Source organism: Dama dama, chromosome 25 (genome assembly GCF_033118175.1).
Source record: "Dama dama isolate Ldn47 chromosome 25, ASM3311817v1, whole genome shotgun sequence".
Lineage (NCBI taxonomy): Eukaryota > Metazoa > Chordata > Mammalia > Artiodactyla > Cervidae > Dama > Dama dama.
The window spans coordinates 43,487,462-43,506,956 of record NC_083705.1 but is presented as its reverse complement, the minus strand read 5'-3'; the positions used below and the strand labels follow the sequence as shown (position 1 = coordinate 43,506,956).

Sequence of the window (19,495 nt, the reverse complement as noted above, 5' to 3'; positions counted from 1 at the left end):
TCACCAGCCCTTCCTTGCAATCCTGAAGCTTCCCCTGAAACCCACTTGTGAAGGCTCCTATCTTACCTCTGATGCATTAAGTGTCCAGATACATTTTGGACAAAACAGCCACCTCTTGGTCTTTCTTTCTACAGAGATTGAAATGCAGCTCCTCTAAATGAAAAACTAGTGGCTGTGTTCACATAGAACGTGGCTGAAATGCAAATAGGCTTTGGAGTTTGTACCTTGACGGCAGTGCCTTAAAAGGTGACTGTTATTAAAGAACAATGCAAAGCCGTTAATTACCAAGCTTTCAAGGAAGCTGTGTGAACAAGCTTGACTTTCATTATCTGTCTCTGTCATCCTGTATAACAGCCCATTAGGCTTTCTGCTAAGGCAGAGAAACCAGCTGACAATGGAAAGGGAGTTGTTTAATTGCTATTACCTTTGCAAGTTTGAAGTGCTTTTTTTTTTTTTCTCATAATTGTTTCCAGGAAAAGAAGCCTGGATTTGAGGACTAGGTTAGGGGAGCGAAGGACTGAAATGGAGCTGGCATCGCATCAGAATTCTGATCTCGCAGATCCTGCCCTGTTGTGGTAGGGTTCTGACTTGGGCGTACCTGCCCAGGCTTAAAGCCACGGTGCACGTGCATCATGTGTTCAGTCATGTCCGACTCTGTGCAACCCCACGGGCTGTAGTCCGCCAGGACCCTCTGTCCATGGAATTCTCCAGGCAAGAGTACTGGAGTGGGTTGCCATTTCTGACTCGAGGGGATCTTCCCAACCCAGGGATCGAACCCACGTCCCCTGCTCTGCAGGCAGATTCTTTACTACTGAGCCATCTGGGAAGCCCTTATAGGATGGTAGACTTTGGCAAGTCATGTAATCTCTCCACACACCAATTGTCTCACCAGTAAAATCAGCAGAATGAGTGTTCCAAGGGTCTTTGTGAAGTAAACAGAATTTATATAACGTACCATCACATTGCTCAGAGGAGAGTCAACAGAAGCTATTGGCCTTTCTCCTATGTATGCAGGCAAATGCAGTTGGTCCAGTGCAGTTACAGTTGGTGAAATCAAATGAAATGGCCATCAAGGGCAGTGCTGAAAAAAGAGAGAACTCACAGAGGGAAAGGACCCTCAGGGCTGTGTGGATATGTGTGGTAAGACCCAGTTTTTGAAACTCAAGGCATAAACTGTAAAGACTCCAATACATTTGAATAGCTACCTTACGGCAGAGCGTGTGACCAGGAGCCTAAACACCAGCGCTACAAAGGGGTACCATTTGCCTGACCTGGTGATGTTAGCTCCCTTCAAATGTCATGTTCATAGCACAGGACTTGATGCGTTGATTCAAACCAAGTCAAAGCATTAAAAACCTTGCGGAATAAATAACAATGGGTCACGCGTTTCTGAGACATGTTTTCTGGGCTTTTTTTTTTAACCAAAGTAGTCTTTCCTGGCTCCTAAACACAAGCCGTCCTCATCTATTTCCTAAGATAATCCATTATAAATTATGACAGGCTCCCAAGGGCCTGGCGGGCAGCGCGGCCCGATCTGTTGCCCAGGTCTCACTTTTCTGTCCTGGTCATCTCCGACAAGTTCCATGCGTGACTGGTCAGGAGACGGCTAATTCTAGTCCACACATTTTTCAGATGAGCTTCATTTTATTTTTAATTTCCCCACAAATGCACGCCAGGCGCAGATTTCGTCAGTTACAGACATAGCTCTCTAATCTGTGCCGCCCTTCCGTAGCTCAGACACCAAATGAATTAAGGTCCAGTTACATATAAAAGTGATTATGATCAGCGAAATATCTGCCCAGCATGGCCCTCCCCCAAAAGGGCCAAGATTAAGAGTCCAATGCTCCCCTTTGGCCATCTAGGGGCCACGCACTGCACCAGAAAAGTGATCCCACCCACAACCTTCTAAAACCTACGCTCTCTTCAGATTTTACAGCTCAGGGACCTCCAGCCACCACGGAGCAGAGAAATACATTGTTTTCCTGGGTTGAGTGAACTGTATTTGTTTTCTATTTTCATCCTACAAGATTTCAGGAGACCTGATCCTTTTGAAAACTTCCTATTTCACTTCTACAGGCTTTCACTTCAAGGCAGAAAACTTCTTGCAAATCCTAACCATTGAGGGGCAGGACACTCCATCATTTCAGATTCTTATTAGGCTCATCTGGGCCTTTCTCAGGACAGTTCAGGGCTGTTTGCCCCTCAAATGGTTAGGGGCCAGGAGCACATGAGATAAACACTGAACAGGGACTGTAACATTAAATCAGGACCAGGGAGCAAAGGCATAAATGCCATCTCTGTCTTCTCACAAAGGGTTGTTAGCATACTTCAAGGGACAGGAAATATTCCAAAGGGTGCATTGACTTCTCATATTAATACTTTATCGTCTCATCTTGGTAAGTTAATAGGTTATATACCAGGCTGAGAAAACAAGGAATAGTGTAGCAGAAAAAGTAATTATTAGGGACCAAGGAGCTGGATTTTGCCACCAAAGAAGTATATGATCTTGTATACGTCAATGCTTCTCTCTGGGCGTTGGTTCCCACAAATGTAAAGTCTATAATATTCTGGGCTTCAGTGACAATTGGTGACAGAACTAGGGAAATCAGGAAAACCTTCCTCACTGGAGTTTCTAGGACAAAGAGCACAAAAGCCTACCCAGGCTGATCCTGTGGGGACATCGCCATAGCCCACCCCCGCAATCAGGCCTCTTCCTGTGGACTTTTCCGACTTGCTTTTGCAGAAGTGGCTGAAGCGAAGTTGGCTCAAACCACTCAATCCAGTTCTTGTTGCGGTGGAAGCAAGTTTATAAAAGGCCCATCAAGCCCTCCGAAATCTGAACGCTGAGCAGAGCCTGCCGTGTGGAGGTCAAGGCAGAGGAAAGGCTGCCCCCATCGGCAGAAGAACACGTTACACCCGGTCCCTCCACGCCCGCCAGACCAGGGGCCCAACTGCCCTCTGGGACAAACCAACCTTGGTAGTCACCCAACTTGAGAATCTTTTGAGCTCTTCCTGTCGCCATGCCCCACCCCATCCCATTCCACCCCGGCCTCTTTTTTCTCCTCCCTGGCAGCCACTCTGTTTTCAGATGTTTACCCTGGGTTAGAACCTCAGTGGCCAGCATGAGGCCTGGGGGAGAGAGGAAGGGCAAGGGCCCAGGAAGAGGAATTCCTCAGAGAGGCATCTAGGGAGCAGCAGATGGATGCCCACTCTTTCTCTTGGCGTCTGGCAGACTGTGTGTATGTGCGCATGCACACATGTGTGTTTTCACCGGTTGACAGTGGGTCTGCGTCTCTGGCTTGCTAATCCTTAATCCTAGGTTAGCCCAAGCCAGAGGCCTTTTGGGGGGGAACACTCACTTCTGAATGCCCCATCTCAGTGGTCTCAATCTGATCAGGACATCCGGACTCTCTCACATCACTTTACAACCATCCCCCCGACCCCGACTCCATCCTTCAGAGCTCTGAGGACATGTAACTGGAAGCCGCTCCGGTTTCTCTCCCCCTCTGTCGTGGACCCGTGTCACCTGCCGCCCTGGCATCATCAGCCAGGCATGCCCTGTCACACTCCCAACCGGAATGTCAGCTCGCTGTTTGAGATTCACACCGACACTGGGTCCCCAGAGGGCTCCTCCCAGAGCCAGGGCAGCCTGCGCTTGGGAACACATAAAAGCACTGGAGTCCCCTGGCTTTTTGGCAGCACTTCAAGCGCTAGCCCAATGAAGAGATCTTGACAGCATACTTGTAAACTCCACAGGCCCCAAGGGCTCAAACACCATGATATTTATGCTCGCGGGGTGGACAGCCAAAATAGTTGGGTTGTTATGCAGACGTGGGTCTCTTAGTCGGGGCCAGCATTTCTGACACCTGTTAATTGGCATTTGAGAGAACTGAGTCAAGGGGGGCAGGGGGCCTTTGGAGCTGCGGCCAACCTGTACCTGAACAGGAGGGTGTCCTGTGAGATTTTGGCCCACTTGCTGTGGCCCAGAGCTGGGGGGTGGGGGTGGTTTGGGGTTCCCTGGAAGGGTGGGGGGGAGGATGAGCAAGTGAGTCCCAGAGTTGCCAGAAAGGATCATCAGAGAAGGAAGAAAATAGGAAGGAGGGTGAGAAGAAAAGTAAGAGACCAAGAGGGAAGAAAAAAAATAGAGAGGGCAGTATTTTTAGATTTGCTAGCATAGAGCTTTGTGCTGTAGCGCCCGGGGCCCTGTTTCTACAGGGCCAGTTCTCCTGGTCCAGGTTAGGACAAGCATTCCATCCCAGCTGAGGCAGACCCATCCATGTTTCCAGGTCTGCTGCAAGACCACCTCCTCCCGGGAGCCTCCTCCAAAAACCCCCAGGTCCGGCTCCCTCTTCTGCCCAGTGCTCTTCTCCTAACATAAGTTTAGCACTCCCTCACTCTTCCTGAACATCTGTGTTCCTCTCCTCAATGGCCTCCTCACCCCAATGTTCACCCCTTGGCATCATAATGGAGACTTTCTCTGGTCTGCACTGTCCACCACTGACCCAGACCCACAGGGGTCTTTAGTTTCCACAGCTGGATGGCTACTCTCCCACTGGATGTCTTCGTCTCTTTAGTTCCAGGCTTTCTGCCTCAACATCCACTCAGAGAAGCCCCTGCTCTGTACCCACGTAGCTTCAAGCTGACCTCAGGGCTCTGTGAACTTCTTCCCTGTTCTTGCCTTGAGGTTTGGATGGGCCACAGCTCGACCTGAGGTGAGACTAGGTTGAAATGACTGAGTAAACATCATTTCTGTATTTCATTATTCACACATACACAGAGGTCCAGAAAGTCCCTATGTATGAACTGACTTACATTCCAAAAGTTAGCTTGTAAATTAGTTGTTTCAATCTGGAAGTTCATAGGAAACAATATTATAAATGAATTCGTTCATTCATTCACCAGATACATCTCAGCAACATTAAAAGGCAAGCTTCCAGGGAACAAAGCCCCTCTCCTCAAGGGGTGTATTACCTTGTCAGAGAGACAGATAACCCACAAATAAAAAAATACATATGGCGGAGGATCCAAGGTGCTACAGAAAGGAATATCATAGGGAAAGTGAATAAGGCGTACTGGAATGGGGCTGGGATTATAAATAGGGTGGCACGGGAAGGCTATTTAAGACACCTGAAAGAGGGCAAAGAAAGTCCAGACACAAGGCAAGGGTGAAGTTAGTCTGTTCAAAGATCTACAAGGCCAGAGTAGCTAGAGCTGAGTGAGCACTGGGAGACAAAAATACTGGTTGGTTTCCGGGCCAGCCCACTGGCAGTCAATTTAGCTGTAATTCTAATTCAATGCAAGACACATTTATTGAGTGCTGACTCTCTGCCAGGGGTTAGGACTGGGACTCATTCTCTTGACTTCCACAACCTAACTCTTCCCCCAAGACACAGTGTTTCAGATCTCTGAAGACAGGTGCCTGTCCCACTCCCCTAGCCCCAACACACCCAGTTTAAGATTTTCTCCTTATCTTTGGTATTCTTCCGTTTTGTCATGAGGTACTTTGTTTCTAGATGCAAGAGTCACAGGAGACGCGAGTTCAATTCCTGGGCCAGGAAGATCCCCTGGAGGAGGATATGGCAACCCACTGCAGTATTCTTGCCTGGAGAATCCCATGGACAGAGGAGCCTGGCGGGCTACAGTCCATGGGGTCACAAAGAGTTGGACACAACTGAAGCGAGTAAGCACAGTACACCATACACTACGTGCTTTCAATCTAAGAATTTGTGACCTTCTTCAGTTCTTAACAATTCTCAGCCATGACTGCTTCAAGTATTGCTTCTCCCCCAGTCACTCTTTTTCTTTCATTGAAAAGATCAGACACATGATGGAATCTTCTTAAACTGCCTTCCCTGTCTGTTACAACTCTGTCTCTTTATTTCTGAGCTTATTCTGAGTGAATTCCTCAGAACGGTCTTCCAGTTCACAAATTATGTCTTTAACTATGGCCAACGTCACAGTTACCTGTTATTCCTCAGCAACTAAACTCCACAAAGCTGTGTGAAGTTGGGGTGGTTTCTTCATCCCTCTGAGAGTCAACTTTTATTAAACGGGATAGTGATACTACATTTTTAGAAATCAGGATTAAATGAAATAATGCATATAAAGGGCATAAATAAGTGTTCAGTAAAAATTGTTGGCACCATTTCCTTTGACTGGGTGTCATCTGAAAGAACCGTGGAGGAGAAAGTAAGAAAAAAGATGAAAAGAATGAAGAGGATTGAATGGAGGTTGTTGTTTAGAATGGAGGGCATTGTTAAGGACTTCTGCAAAAGGACCTAAAGCTACTTGGGCCATTAACAATTGATGGAAGCTAGTGGTCAATATTGGTCACCTCCAACAATTAGGGGTGGGTGGAACTCCAGGTCTTCTTCCTTCACATCCTGGCTACCTAGTGGAAGGCAACAATAGTAGCAAGTCTCAGACCCCATCCTACCACAGTCTGATAATGACCAGCACTCAGGTCCTCAAACAACCATGCAGGCTGATCCATAAGCTTGGGACAACCCTACTCTGGTCCTTTCAGGCAACCTGACAAGCACATTGTATGAAAGATTTACCCTCAAGCAACAAAGGCAAATTCATCAAATATTGTAAGAGCAGAATCATCACACACATCTTCTGCTAAGTGTGAGAGACAGAGGATAAACAAAGTTTCAGGTCAAGAGCAGCCTCCTGAAGGTAGTAGATCACCAGATTTATGCAAAGGGAGACATGCCTTTACAAATTTTCTAGGCAGTCATTTATCTTGAACACCACTGATTTCACAAATGAAAAAATGTTTTACCATCCTTTATGCTAATTAACCTAGTCTCAGATACAGGTTTTTAGATCAGGAGAGCTGAACTGTTTTCTATTCTTCTTCTGTGGTGTTTATCTCTGAGTATGTGTCTCCAATATGCATGATATTCACTCACAATACACATCATGTTGTCTGCATTCAAGTATTTTTAAAGGAAACTACATGCACTATAACAAGGATAGTTAGGCAGAAGACTTGGAAAGCCTATATCCTTTAAGTGAAATCTGAAGATAGGAAACAGCAGTCACTTGTTCAGACAGAGGAACAAACAGCACACTCATTCTTGGAATGATTTCCATTTCCTGGCTTGTTTATCATAACCCCTCTTTTGGCCAGAAAATGACCCAATTTCCACTCAGATTTGCTCATCCCATTACCACCCCACATTGTCTTCAAGAGACTTTTTTTATATAAAGGTTTGAATATAGACTTGAAGCTTCAGTGCTAGGAGAACAGGAATCTATTAACATTTTAATATTATCTATATTTGCATTTCTTTCAAATTCAAGCTTGTTCAGTGCACCTGGATAGTTAACATTCCACCTTAGGTACTACTCTTTTCAGCCCCTAAATTCTCTCTAACTGGTCCCACTGGTTCGGCAGAAAGACCTTGGCTTTCATCTACTGGCAGATTTTGATCAAAGGGTGGGGAGCTGGGATTCAGGAAGCTGGCACACACACACTGAACTTGGAACTTAGCCAAAGGTTACAAGGACACTAGCAGGGTGTACTTGCCACTTTCCACTCACAGTGTAACCAAACACCCTCCACTGTACCACTAGTTTGGCTGCTTAATGTGAAGACCACACTGGGTTAAGAGCCAAATGTCTGGATTCAAGCTCCAGCTCTATCATCTTCCAGCTGGGTATGCTTGGGTAAGTCATCTGATGCTTCCCAAGCCCAATTTCATAATCCATCAGATGGGGCTGGTGAGTGAACTCCAATTCACAGGGTGGTCATTAGACCAAATGGCAGATTATGAAGACATAAGCTCTATAAATTATAAACATTAAGCAGGTGCAAAGAAGTATTTATATCATCATGCCCATACATGTGATTGTTTCAGGTGAACATACCTGATCTTTATAAGTGGATTCTAAGATTCTAGAAAGGGGAGGCTATAAACTACGAGTCTTTGCACTACCTAACAGCACCACATACCTACTGACACTTACTGGGTAAATGAAAGAATGAGATTCCAAGAGTAGAGGAAGAAGACAAGGACTTGGCTTAATGCCATAGACCTGTGTGTGCTAAGTTACTTCAGTCATGTCTGACTCTGTGACTCTGTGGACCATAGCCCACCAGGCTCCTTTGTCCATGGGATTCTCTAGGCAAGAAAACTGGAGTGGGTTGCCATTTCCCCCTCCAGGGGATCTTCCTGATCCAGGGATTGAATGTGTGTCTCTTATGTCTCTTGCACTGGCAGATGGGTTCTTTACCACAAGCACCACCTGGGAAGCCCATCATACACCTAGGAAGAGTATTCAACATCATTCATTCAATAAAACTTTATTGAAGACCTGCCATGTTCAAAGTCTTGTGTAAGACTTTCAACACAAGATGAGTGGCCTCTGCCTTGAGGAAATTAAGTGGAATAAAGTGTTAAAAGGGCTAAGAAGAGAGTCTGAACTGAACACAATGGGAACACAAAGACGTGTTTGGGTAATTCTACCCCATTGGGTTTTGAGGGTGGAAATGAGAAGAGGAAGGAAGAGCTTCATATGGAAGCTGATGCATGAACTGTTTTGAAAGATAAGTGGGCGTGTGACATTTGGGGACTCAGAAGGTCTGGGTACTGTGTTTCAGAGGAATAAAGTGAGCAGAACCAGCAAGAGAGCAGGGCCAAATCCTTACCTGTGGTTTGAAGGGCCAGAGTAGCGAGCAAGGGAGGAGTGGTTAAAAGAGATGAAACTAGGAAAGGAAATCTTTCCCACTCTCAGTTTCTAAGAAAGGGGACCCCCTACAAACACACACACACACACACACACACACACACACACACACACACTCCTGACTTCTCTCCACCCTTGGGAGGTACAGTGACTTCTCTGGCTGGTAAACTGGGAAGAATAGAGAGCGTGTTCTGTTCAGCCCTGTCCTTCTTCTTCCTCTTGGGACTTGGAATATCAGCCACATGGAAATCTGCTCCTCTGTGCACCAGTCCAGCTGCATGCTGGAACTTACCTAATGAGGAGTCAGCTGGCAGGCCCTTGGCCCTCATACTAAGTGGTGTTCTCTACTTAAGACTTGATCAGTAGTAAAGTGAATTCTGGCCAAGTTTGCACACTTTGTTTGCTTTTGCAGTTTACCCAGAGCCCACAGAGGGCAGAGGGGCAATGTTTTGTGTTGGGTCCCCACCAGGGCCAGATCATGGAGGGCTTGGAAGGCTCTGCCTATACCTTTAGAACCACATAGACCAAAGGGTCCCTGCTACAATGAGCGTGTGACAAAAGGGCCTGTAGAGGGAAACAGTTAATGCAGCTTTTGTAGGAAGAGCAATGGGATCTGGATTTCAGAGGAACTGGGAGCTCCCCCCCCGCCACCGGCTCTGCCACCAACCATTTGGATGACTTTGGGCAGATCGCTTTAACGTTCCAGGTCAATTTCCTCATCTGTAGAATGAGTTGGTTTATAAAAACTCTAGTGGCTCTCTCAACTTATATAAACTTAGAACAGGGAGGATTTCTTAACAGGAGGAAGTTTGGAACACCGGAGCAGGTTGAACAACATGGCAGGCTGTGGAATCTCTTTCCTTAAAGATCTTGAAGAAGCAACTGGTTTCACATCTCATTTGGATAAGCAGTTTAACTTGTATATGCCAGATACCTGATCACAATAGTTATACGAATGTTCTTATTTAATTCTGGGGCTTCCCTGGTGGCTCTGTGGTAAAGAATCCACCTGCCAATGCAGGAGATGTGGGTTCAACCCCTGGAGAAGGGAATGGCAATCCACCCCAATATTCTTGCCTGGGAAATCCCATTAACAGAGGAGACTGACGGGCTACTGTCCATGGGGTCGCAAAAGAGTTAGACACTACTTAGCGACTAAATAGCAATTTAAATCTCATGCCAACGTATGAAAAAGATACTACTATTATTCCTCATTGATATTCAAGGAAACGGAGACTCAAGAAGACTTAGATAACTTCCCCAGGGGCTGACACGTAGTAAGCACCAGTGCTGGACTTTGAACCTGGGAGGTCTGACACCACGGCTGCACTGCCCAGCACTCCACTGCACTGCCTCCGTGCGAAGGGGCAGCTCTGGGTCTTTTCTCAAAAGCCCATCATGATCCATGGTGTCTCTGGAGGGACTCAGCGTGCAGTTTCTCAGACACGTGCAAAAGGCAGGTGCTTGGCTAGTGAGAGAAACCAAACTCTTTTGGCTCCCTCTGAGTTCTGTGCCCTCGCTTTTGACATTCAGGGGTGAGAAGCACTTGTTTGGCAATTAATAATGCACTGCCTTGTCACATCACTTTATTGATGTCTTTATTGTTGTTCAGTTTCCATGTGCTTAGGAGTGGTCTCCTTCCTTCATACTGATTGCACAACTACCACCTGTCAGGCACTGTTCTACACACCTCAAATATGTTATTCCATTTAACGCTCACAACAATCCTTCAGGGCAGGTACTGTTATCATCCCCAGTTTACAGCTGAGAAAACTGAGGCACACAGGGAAGGATACTATAATATTGCCAATAGGACAGAGACATTGATAGCGTATACCAGAGCTTCCGTAAATATCTGCAAATGGATTGACTAGTCAAGGTTCATTTATTTCAAAGATTCCCTTTGCCCAGGTCTTTCCATAATCTTCCATTTATTCTCTACTTAGCTTTATCTTTTCTTTAATTCTTACACTGCCTGTGTCTAAGGTGACGATTGAAAACTGAAACAAACATCCAGGTGTGGAACATTTCAAAACACTTGAGGGCAGTGTTATTCTAGAAGGCCCTGGGGAAGATACAGGAGGCTCCCAATACGGAATACACACACCTTACACTTAATAATTGTGCTTCAGTTGACTACCTTATTGATGGTATATTTGCTTGGTTCGTGATTTGCTGATAAGCATGTTTGTTCACTCTTTTATGAATTTCCGGCCTGAGAGAATTTTTCTTGCTTTTTTCGTTCTGCATTCATCTGACTTTTAGCTTAAAAGTAAAATAGGAGAAACTAAAATCAGCTTAATGAGGGCTGTATGGAGTAGATATGCTTTTCTAAACAGACGTGTGTGTGTGTGTGTGTGTGTGTGTGTGTGTGTATTTTGGAAGGTGACTATGGGCTGGCAGTGGCGGGAACCTCTCCTCTCTGCCCCTTGAATGTCCTGTGAACAATCTCAACTCCAAAGCCACAATTTCTATGTTTACTCTGGGCTCTGGCAATGAATGATTAGCCTTCTCCAATGGTGATGCACCCATTTTGGACACGCTCTCTACACTAGCGTTATACTTTGCAGACCACTGCCATGACTGTAGCTGGGACAATGATCTACAGTGGCATCAGCAGTAATTCACATAAACCACAGGCTAGTCAGATGTGCCAGCCGAGGTGGATGGATCCTATGTGTCCACCACCTCTTGTACCCGGACTTGTTTAAACCCCTTGTGGACAAAATTAACTTTCCACGAGAAGAGTTAAACAAGAATGAATAGAAGAGGCTCTCTGCCTCTTTACTCCCAACCCTCCTTTAGTGAACACTCTGCTCCAAAATTGCAGTTAGATATATCTCAAATTCAACTCTGGGCATGTTTCTTTTGGCTTCACTTGTGACACATCTCTAAATAAATGTTAGCGTTTTACAACGTTGAAAAATACCAGAAATACACATTTCTCCATAAAACCCAGGAAATTCTCAGTATTAGCGCATGAGCCATAATTCCATGACTTTTTACTGGAGAATGAAGGTTCACAGCCTCCTCCAATGCATGCTTAGGCCTCTCCAGACCAGCTGGTGCAGGTGGCCATCTGGTTAGAATCACCATCAGCCCAGAAACAAATGCTCTGAAGACCCCAGGTTTCAATTTCCTAACAGGAGACTCACATTCTGCACCTGAACCGCTGGTGTGAAGAAAATATGGATACACTGAATGCACCCTAAGAAAGGTGATGCTCACCCACACATTCTTGCGGTACAAGTGGGAACTATGTTATAACTTCTCCAAGAATACAATACACAAGAGTGAAATCTGGTCATGCAATCTATGACTTTCCCAGGACAGGTAGTAAATATAGTTCATCTATGTTAAAAATCAAGAGTAGGCCAAAAAAATTTGAAGAAGTAATTCACAGAGGAGGAAACATAAATGGCTACTAAACATAAGATGAGATGAATTTTCATGGTGGTTATTAGGGAAATACAGGTGAAAACTACAACAGGTTACCATTTTATGCCATTAGATTGGGTATAAAATGACACTCAAAGTGATAATATGGATGTTGAACTATGGGAAATTTTGGGCCCTGCCGGTGGGAGTATACACTGGTTCAATTACCTTAGAGAAAAATCTGGCATTGTTTAGTCAAGGTGGAGATGTGTATTCCCTCTCCCTTAGGTAGCCCACCGGTAGAATAAGTATCACATAAGTGCAGAGTAGATATGTACATGGATATCTGGAGTAAGATTGTTTGTTAAAATAAAACAATGGAAACAACCTGATGTCCATCTACAGGGTACACATAAATGGTTGTACCTTTATATAATCAACCACTAGATAGGGTGAAAATAAACAAGAGTGACATTCATCAATGTCGATAAAGTTAAGAGAACAAAAACCACTTGTAAACTAATAAATACAGCATGATATTATTGACACTAAGTTAAAAGCAGGTAAAATACCACATGTTTCTTAGGGATCCATATATATGCATATAATAAAAGTGTAAAGAAATGCATGAAAATGAAAAGCACAAAGTTCAGGATGATGAGTTGTTCTGGGATAAAGAACACACTTGGGGAAGGATACACAGAAAGTTATCTATTATTTGGGTAACTTTTATTTCTTAAGTTGAGTGGGTATTCTTTGTTTTCTACTTTATACCAGTGTGCATATATTAAACATTTTGTAATACACTTTAATTTGCATATTCCCTATGTGTGTGCCCACACGCACACACACTCTGAGATAAACCTATGCTGTAGGAGAGTATTATTAGCAGAATAATGCACAACAGCAACAAACCAGACACTATATATATATGTGATATATTGATATACTATATATATTATGTATATCCATATTAAAACAAATGGGTAAAAAAATAAAAATAAATAAAATATTCCTTTGAGGTGCCAAAAAAATTTCAGAGTTAGAAAGGCTTCAGAATCATCTAGTTCGTGCTCGCTTCGGCAGCACATATACTAAAATTGGAACGATTAGCATGGCCCCTGCGCAAGGATGACACGCAAATTCGTGAAGCGTTCCGTATTTTTTAATCTATGGTGAAACAGATCACCAGCCCAGGTTGGGTGCATGAGACAAGTGCTCGGGCCTGGTGCACTGGGAAGACCCAGAGAGAGCGGGTAGAGAGGGAGGTGGGAGGGGGGATCGGGATGGGGAATACATGTAAATCCATGGCTGATTCATGTCAATGTATGACAAAAACCACTACAATATTGTAAAGTAATTAGCCCCCAACTAATAAAAATAAGTGAAAAAAAAAAAAAGAAATAGAGGAAATCCCCACCCTGGGACAAAATAAAAGAGGGCATAAATAATGTTTGTAAATAAACTTTTTAATGGTTCAAATCTTAAAAAATAAAATAAAATAAATCTATCAATCAATCCATTAAAAAAATCATCTAGTTCAACAATCTCCCTTTTAAACATGATGACAAATAATGAAAATCAGAAATGGAAGAGGAGGCATTATAATTAATGGCACAGAAGTAAAAAGGAATACAAGAGGCTGCTATAAACAATTATACTCCAACAAATTGGATAGCCTAGGAGAAAAGATACATTCTTAGAAAAACATGAAATATGAAGAATGAATTAGGAAGGAATAGAAAATCTGAACAGACCTATAGATAGCTAGTAAGGAGGTTGAACTAGTAATCAAAAATATTTCAACAAAGAAAAAAAGAGGACCAGATGGCTTTACTGGTCCTCCAATCATTCCCAAACTCTTCCAAAAACCTGAAGAGGAAGGACTACTTCCAGACTCCTTTTACAAGGTCAGTATTACCCTGATATCAAAGTCAGACAAAGAGATTAAAAAAAAATTACAGACCAATATCCCTAATGAATACTGATGTAAAAATCTTCAACAAAATATTAGTTAATTAAATTCAAAAGCATATTGAAAGGATTATACATCATGATAAAGTGGAATTTATCTCTTGGATGTAAGGATGGTTCAACATACAAAAATCAATGACTATAACACACTACATTAAATAGAATGAAGGACAAAATTTACATGATCATTTTAACTGATGCAGAAAAAAGTATTTGACATAATTTTCAATTTTTTTTGATGAAAACACTGAATAGACTATGAATAGAGGGAAAGGTCGTATATTAAAATCCTATAGCTAACATCATACTCAACAGTGGAAAGCTGAAATCTTCTCCTCTGAGATAGAAACAGGACTAAAATATCCACTGTCACCATTTCTATTCAACACAGTATTAGAAGTCCTAGCCAGAGCAATTAGGCAAGATAAATAAACAAGTCATTGGAAAAGAAGTAATCTGTTTGCAGATTATATGACCTAATATGTAGAAAACCCCAAAGATTCTACAAATATGAAACTGTTAGAATAACTAAACTAATTCAGCAAAGTTGCAAGATGTAAACCAGCACTCAAAAATCAGTTGCATTTCTATGCACCAATAGTGAAAATCAAAATAGAAAATTAAGAAAATGAAAACATCAAAAAGAATAAAATACCCTGGAATAAATTTAACCAAGAAGGTAAAAGACTTATACACTGAAAACTACAGAACAGTCATGAAAGAAATGAAAGAAGATACAAATAAATGGAAAGAAATCCCATGTTCCCTGGAAGACTTAATATTGTTAAAATGTCCATATTGCTCAAAGCCATATACAGATTCAATACAATCCTTATCAAAATCTCAATGGCATTTTTTTGTAGAAAGAAAAAAAAATCATAAAATATGTATAGTATCTCAAAGAATCCCAAACACCCAAAACAATCTTGAGAAAGAACAAAGAAAGAACAAAGGCCATACATTTTCTGATTTCAAAACATATTACAAAGCTATAGTAATCAAAATAGTATGGTGTTGGCATAAAGATAGACATATAAACCAGAGGAACTAAATAGACAACCCCCAAATAAACCCTCATGTATAAGGTCAAATGATCTTTAACAGGCTACTTAGGCTACAAAATGGAAAAAGATAGTCTCTTCAATAAATGGTGTTCGGAAAGTTGAATATCCATATGCAAAAGAATAAAGATGGACCTTTATCTTACATAGGCTTCCCTGGTGGCTCAATAATACAATAAGTGAATTACAACAATATGTGAACTGAGAACTTCCAGATGTTCAAGTTGGATTTAAAAAAGGTAGAGGAACCAGAGATCAAATTGCCAACATCCATTGGATCACAGAAAAATCAAGAGAACTCCAGAAAAGCAACTTCTGCTCTATTGACTATGCCAAAGCCTTTGACTCTGTGGATCACAACTAACTGTGGACAATTCTTCAAGAGATGGGAATACCAGGCCACCTTACCTGCCTCCTGAGAAATCTGCATGCTGGTCGAGAAGCAACAGTTAGAACTGGACATGGAACAATGGACTGGTTCCAAATTGGGAAAGGAGTACATCAAGGCTGTATATTGTCACCCTGCTTATTTAACTTAAATGCAGAATACATCATGTGAAATGCCAGAATGGATGAAGCACAAGCTGGAATCAATATTGCCAGGAGAAATATCAATAACCTCAGATATGCAGATGACACCACCCTTACAGCAGAAAGTGAAGAGGAACTAAAGAGCCTCTAGATGAAAGTGAAAGAGGAGACTGAAAAAGCTGGCTTAAAACTCAACATTCAGAAAATTAAGATCATGGCATCTGGTCCCATCATTTCATGGCAAATAGATGGGGAAATCAATGGAAACAGTGACAAATTTTATTTTCTTGGGCTCCAAAACCACTGCAGATGGTGACTGCAGCCATAAAATTAAAAGACGCTTGCTCCTTGGAAGAAAAGCTATGACCAACCTAGACAGAATATTAAAATCAGAGACATTACTTTGTCAACAAAGGTCTGTCTAGTCAAAGCTATGGTTTTTCCAGTAGTCATGTATGGATGTGAGAGTTGGACCATAAAGAAAGCTGAGTGCCAAAGAATTGATGCTCTTGAACTGTGGTGTTGGAGAAGACTCTTGAGAGTCCCTTGAACTGCAAGGAGATCCAATCAGTCCATCCTGAAGGAAATCAGTCCTGAATATTCATTGGAAGGACTGATGCTAAAGCTGAAGCTCCAATACTTTGGCCACCTAATGCGAAGAACTGACTCATTGGAAAAGACCCTGATGCTGGGAAAGATTGAAGGCAGGAGGAGAAGGGGACAACAGAGGATAAGATGATTGGATGGCATCACCAATTTGATGGATGTGAGTCTGAGTAAACTCCAGGAGTTGGTGATGGACAGGGAAGCCTGGCGTGCTGCAGTCCATGGGGTCACAAAGAGCCAGACACGACTGAGTGACTGAACTGAACTGAACTTATCTTACACTATATACAAAAATTAAAGTCCTAAATATAAGACCTGAAACTATAAAACTTCTAGAAGAAAACAGAGGGAAAGACTTCATGATACTGGAGTAAGCAATGTTTTCTTAGATACAATACTAATGCACAGGCAACAAAAGCAAACACAGACACATAGTGCTACATCAAACTTTAAAACTTATGTTCCACAGAGGGTACAATTATCAGAGTAAAAGGCAGCCTACAGAATGGGGGAAAATATTTGCGAACCATTTATCAAATAAGAGATTAATCTGAAGAATATACAACAACAAAAAAACAAATAACCTGATTAAAAATAGGCAAAGGACTTGAACAGGTATTTCTCCAAAGAAGATATACAAATGGCCACCAAACAAAAGATGTTCTATATTGCTTATTATCAGGAAATGCAAATAAAAATATGAGATATCATTTCAAAACTGTTAGAATGGCCACTATCCAAACAAAACAAAACCTCAGAAAATAATGAGTACTTGCTATAAAGAATTTGAATATAAAGAATCCCCACTGTTGGTGTGATTATAAAATGATACCATTATGAAAAACAATACAAGGTTTCTCAAAAAATTAAAATAGAACTACTATATGATCCAGCAACACCACTTCTGGGTACATATCCAAAAAAATTGAAAATAGGATTTTGAAGAGATATTCACACATCTACATTCATTGCAATATTATTCACATAGTCAAGATCTGGAAGCATCCTAAATGTTCACTAACAAATGAATGGGTGAAGAAAACATGTAAGACATACAATGGAATATTATTCAGTCTAAATAAAGAAGGAAATCCTGGCATGTACTAAAACATGGGTAAAACTTGAGGACAATTTGCTAAATTAAATAAGCTGGTCACAAAAAGACAAATATTGCATGATTCCACTCATGAGAAAGCTAAAGTAAACTCATAGAAACAGAAAGTAGGATGGTGGCTGCCAGGAGCTGAGGGGAGGGAAAAATAAGATGTTTTTCAGTGGGTATAGAGTTTTCATAATACAAGATGAAAATGTTCTAGAAATCTGTTGCATAATACCATGAATGACGTATAGTTACCAACGCTTATTGTGCAGTGAAAGTTATTAAGAGGGTAAATTTATGTTGACTGTTCTTTTACAACTAAAAATGAAACAAAAACATGATGAGAGCAAGGACCAGGATGATGGAATGACTTACCCAAGGTCGTGAACTATTTAGTGCTGGGACTAGAATGCAGGCTGGCCAAGTCCAGATCATTGACCTTTTTCCTGCACCTTGCCAACTTCTTGTCCTGAGTTCTGTCTTATTTGTAATACCATTTTAGAGACTTGAGATGGCCTTTAGTGAGGACTGCTCTGAGGGGAGAGTCAACTCTTTATTGAACACGATGGCTCTGTTTAAAACATGGCCTTGTATCTTCGTGAGGCTTGCCCAGCAAGCTTCCATAATTGAGTTCCTAATTTCACAGCAAGCAATCACACATTCATATTGCGCTCAGCTTTTGCTGCCTTTCAATTATGGAGCTCAAGCCCCTTCGCAGGCAGTTAAGATTCACGGTTTGCTTATTACGTGAAATGACAGCTATATTATAGAATGAAAAGTGTGAGGCCTGGGAAGGTCAAAGGGCCTATCTAACATTACAATGCCATCCTTAAGGGGAACAAGCTTTAAGGTCAAATTATTTAAAACTTCTCTGCCCTCTCCCTCACTTCAGCCTGACGGTTGCCTGTCTCATTCTCTGGCAGTGGGAAGTGAGTAAGACAGAAACACAGAAGTATTAGTCCCAGCATTATCTTTTGCCCTTGGAAATGGCCTCCTTGCCTCTGTGGGAAAGGTATCAAGTGTTTCCTTGATTCTAAGGACAACATTTTTTTTTGCAAATTTTCGTAATTTGGGGTGACTGAGGCTCTGAGGTGAGGCAGGGCATGGGAACCTCTTTCCAGAGCAGGAATGTGGGCAGGTTACAATAAGCAGCTCCTACAAATGGAAGTGAACAACCAAAAGCGCCCGGAGTCATAATTCCATCTGCGCTGAGGCAGTCATAACTCATGGTTTCCTGAACACTCCAGACGCTCCGGAGGGTAATTAGGGCTGCTTTCTCAGGGGCCCAGGGGCCCTAAATGGGGTCCAGTTGGACCGACAGACCCCCCCTTCCCCCCACACGTGGAATCGAGACTGGGCACCTGGTCAGCCAGCTTCCTGGTTCAGCTCAGGTTCGGGTTTAGGAAACGAGACGCTGCCAGCCCTCCACCGTCTTCCCGGAGGGTGTGCTTCCTCTGGGTGAACCTGTCAAAGCTGGCTTCCAGGAGGACCGCCACTCGCGCACCACTCAGACACGCGGTGGCCGCGCGGGGAGGGCCCGGCGTGAGCGCTGCCCCGCGTGGGAGCCGCGCGGACCCCGGCGCCACGCCTCTGAACGGGCGAGGGAGCGTCTGCTGGGGCCTCCTGGACCCCCGGGGCCCCAGCATTTTGGGGCTCCCTGCGCCCCGCCGGATCTCCCGCCTGGCATTCCGCTCCCCGGGGCGGGCACGCTGATGTCCCTTCTCCAGCCTCCAGCCTGGCCCTGACCTCTGGGTCCGCAGGTTGGCACGGATTTATAACCCTGAGCTGCTTTTTATCTCTTCGGGAAGTAGACGTTTTGCTTGGGAAGTTTTTCAATTTCCTCCTGGCCTGGACCAAACTGCTCAGATTTCCAAGGCCGAGCTTCCCCTCTCCTCCTGCCTCGGAGGCTCATTCCGCCTGCAGACAGGCCCCTGCAAATGCCTTGAGGGTGGAGCAGACAGGCCTTCCTGACAAGCCTCCCCCTTCCCAAAATGCATATGAGGGGCGGGGGCACAACCACGGCCAGCCATCAGCCCTCCCTAAACGGCCCCTCCAAAGCGACCACAAATTCTCCTAAGCCACAATCTCCCAGGACAGGGCCCCAAAGCAACACCTTCCCCCAGCAGCCCCGGTGGTTCTGAAACACCCC

The 19,495-nt window shown here is 43.4% G+C and overlaps 1 pseudogene; it reads left to right on the top strand.

The window, feature by feature from the left end:
• The first annotated feature begins 13,145 nt into the window (after window positions 1-13,145).
• LOC133046929 (U6 spliceosomal RNA) lies at window positions 13,146-13,241 on the top strand (annotated as a pseudogene).
• Window positions 13,242-19,495: the final 6,254 nt, after the last annotated feature.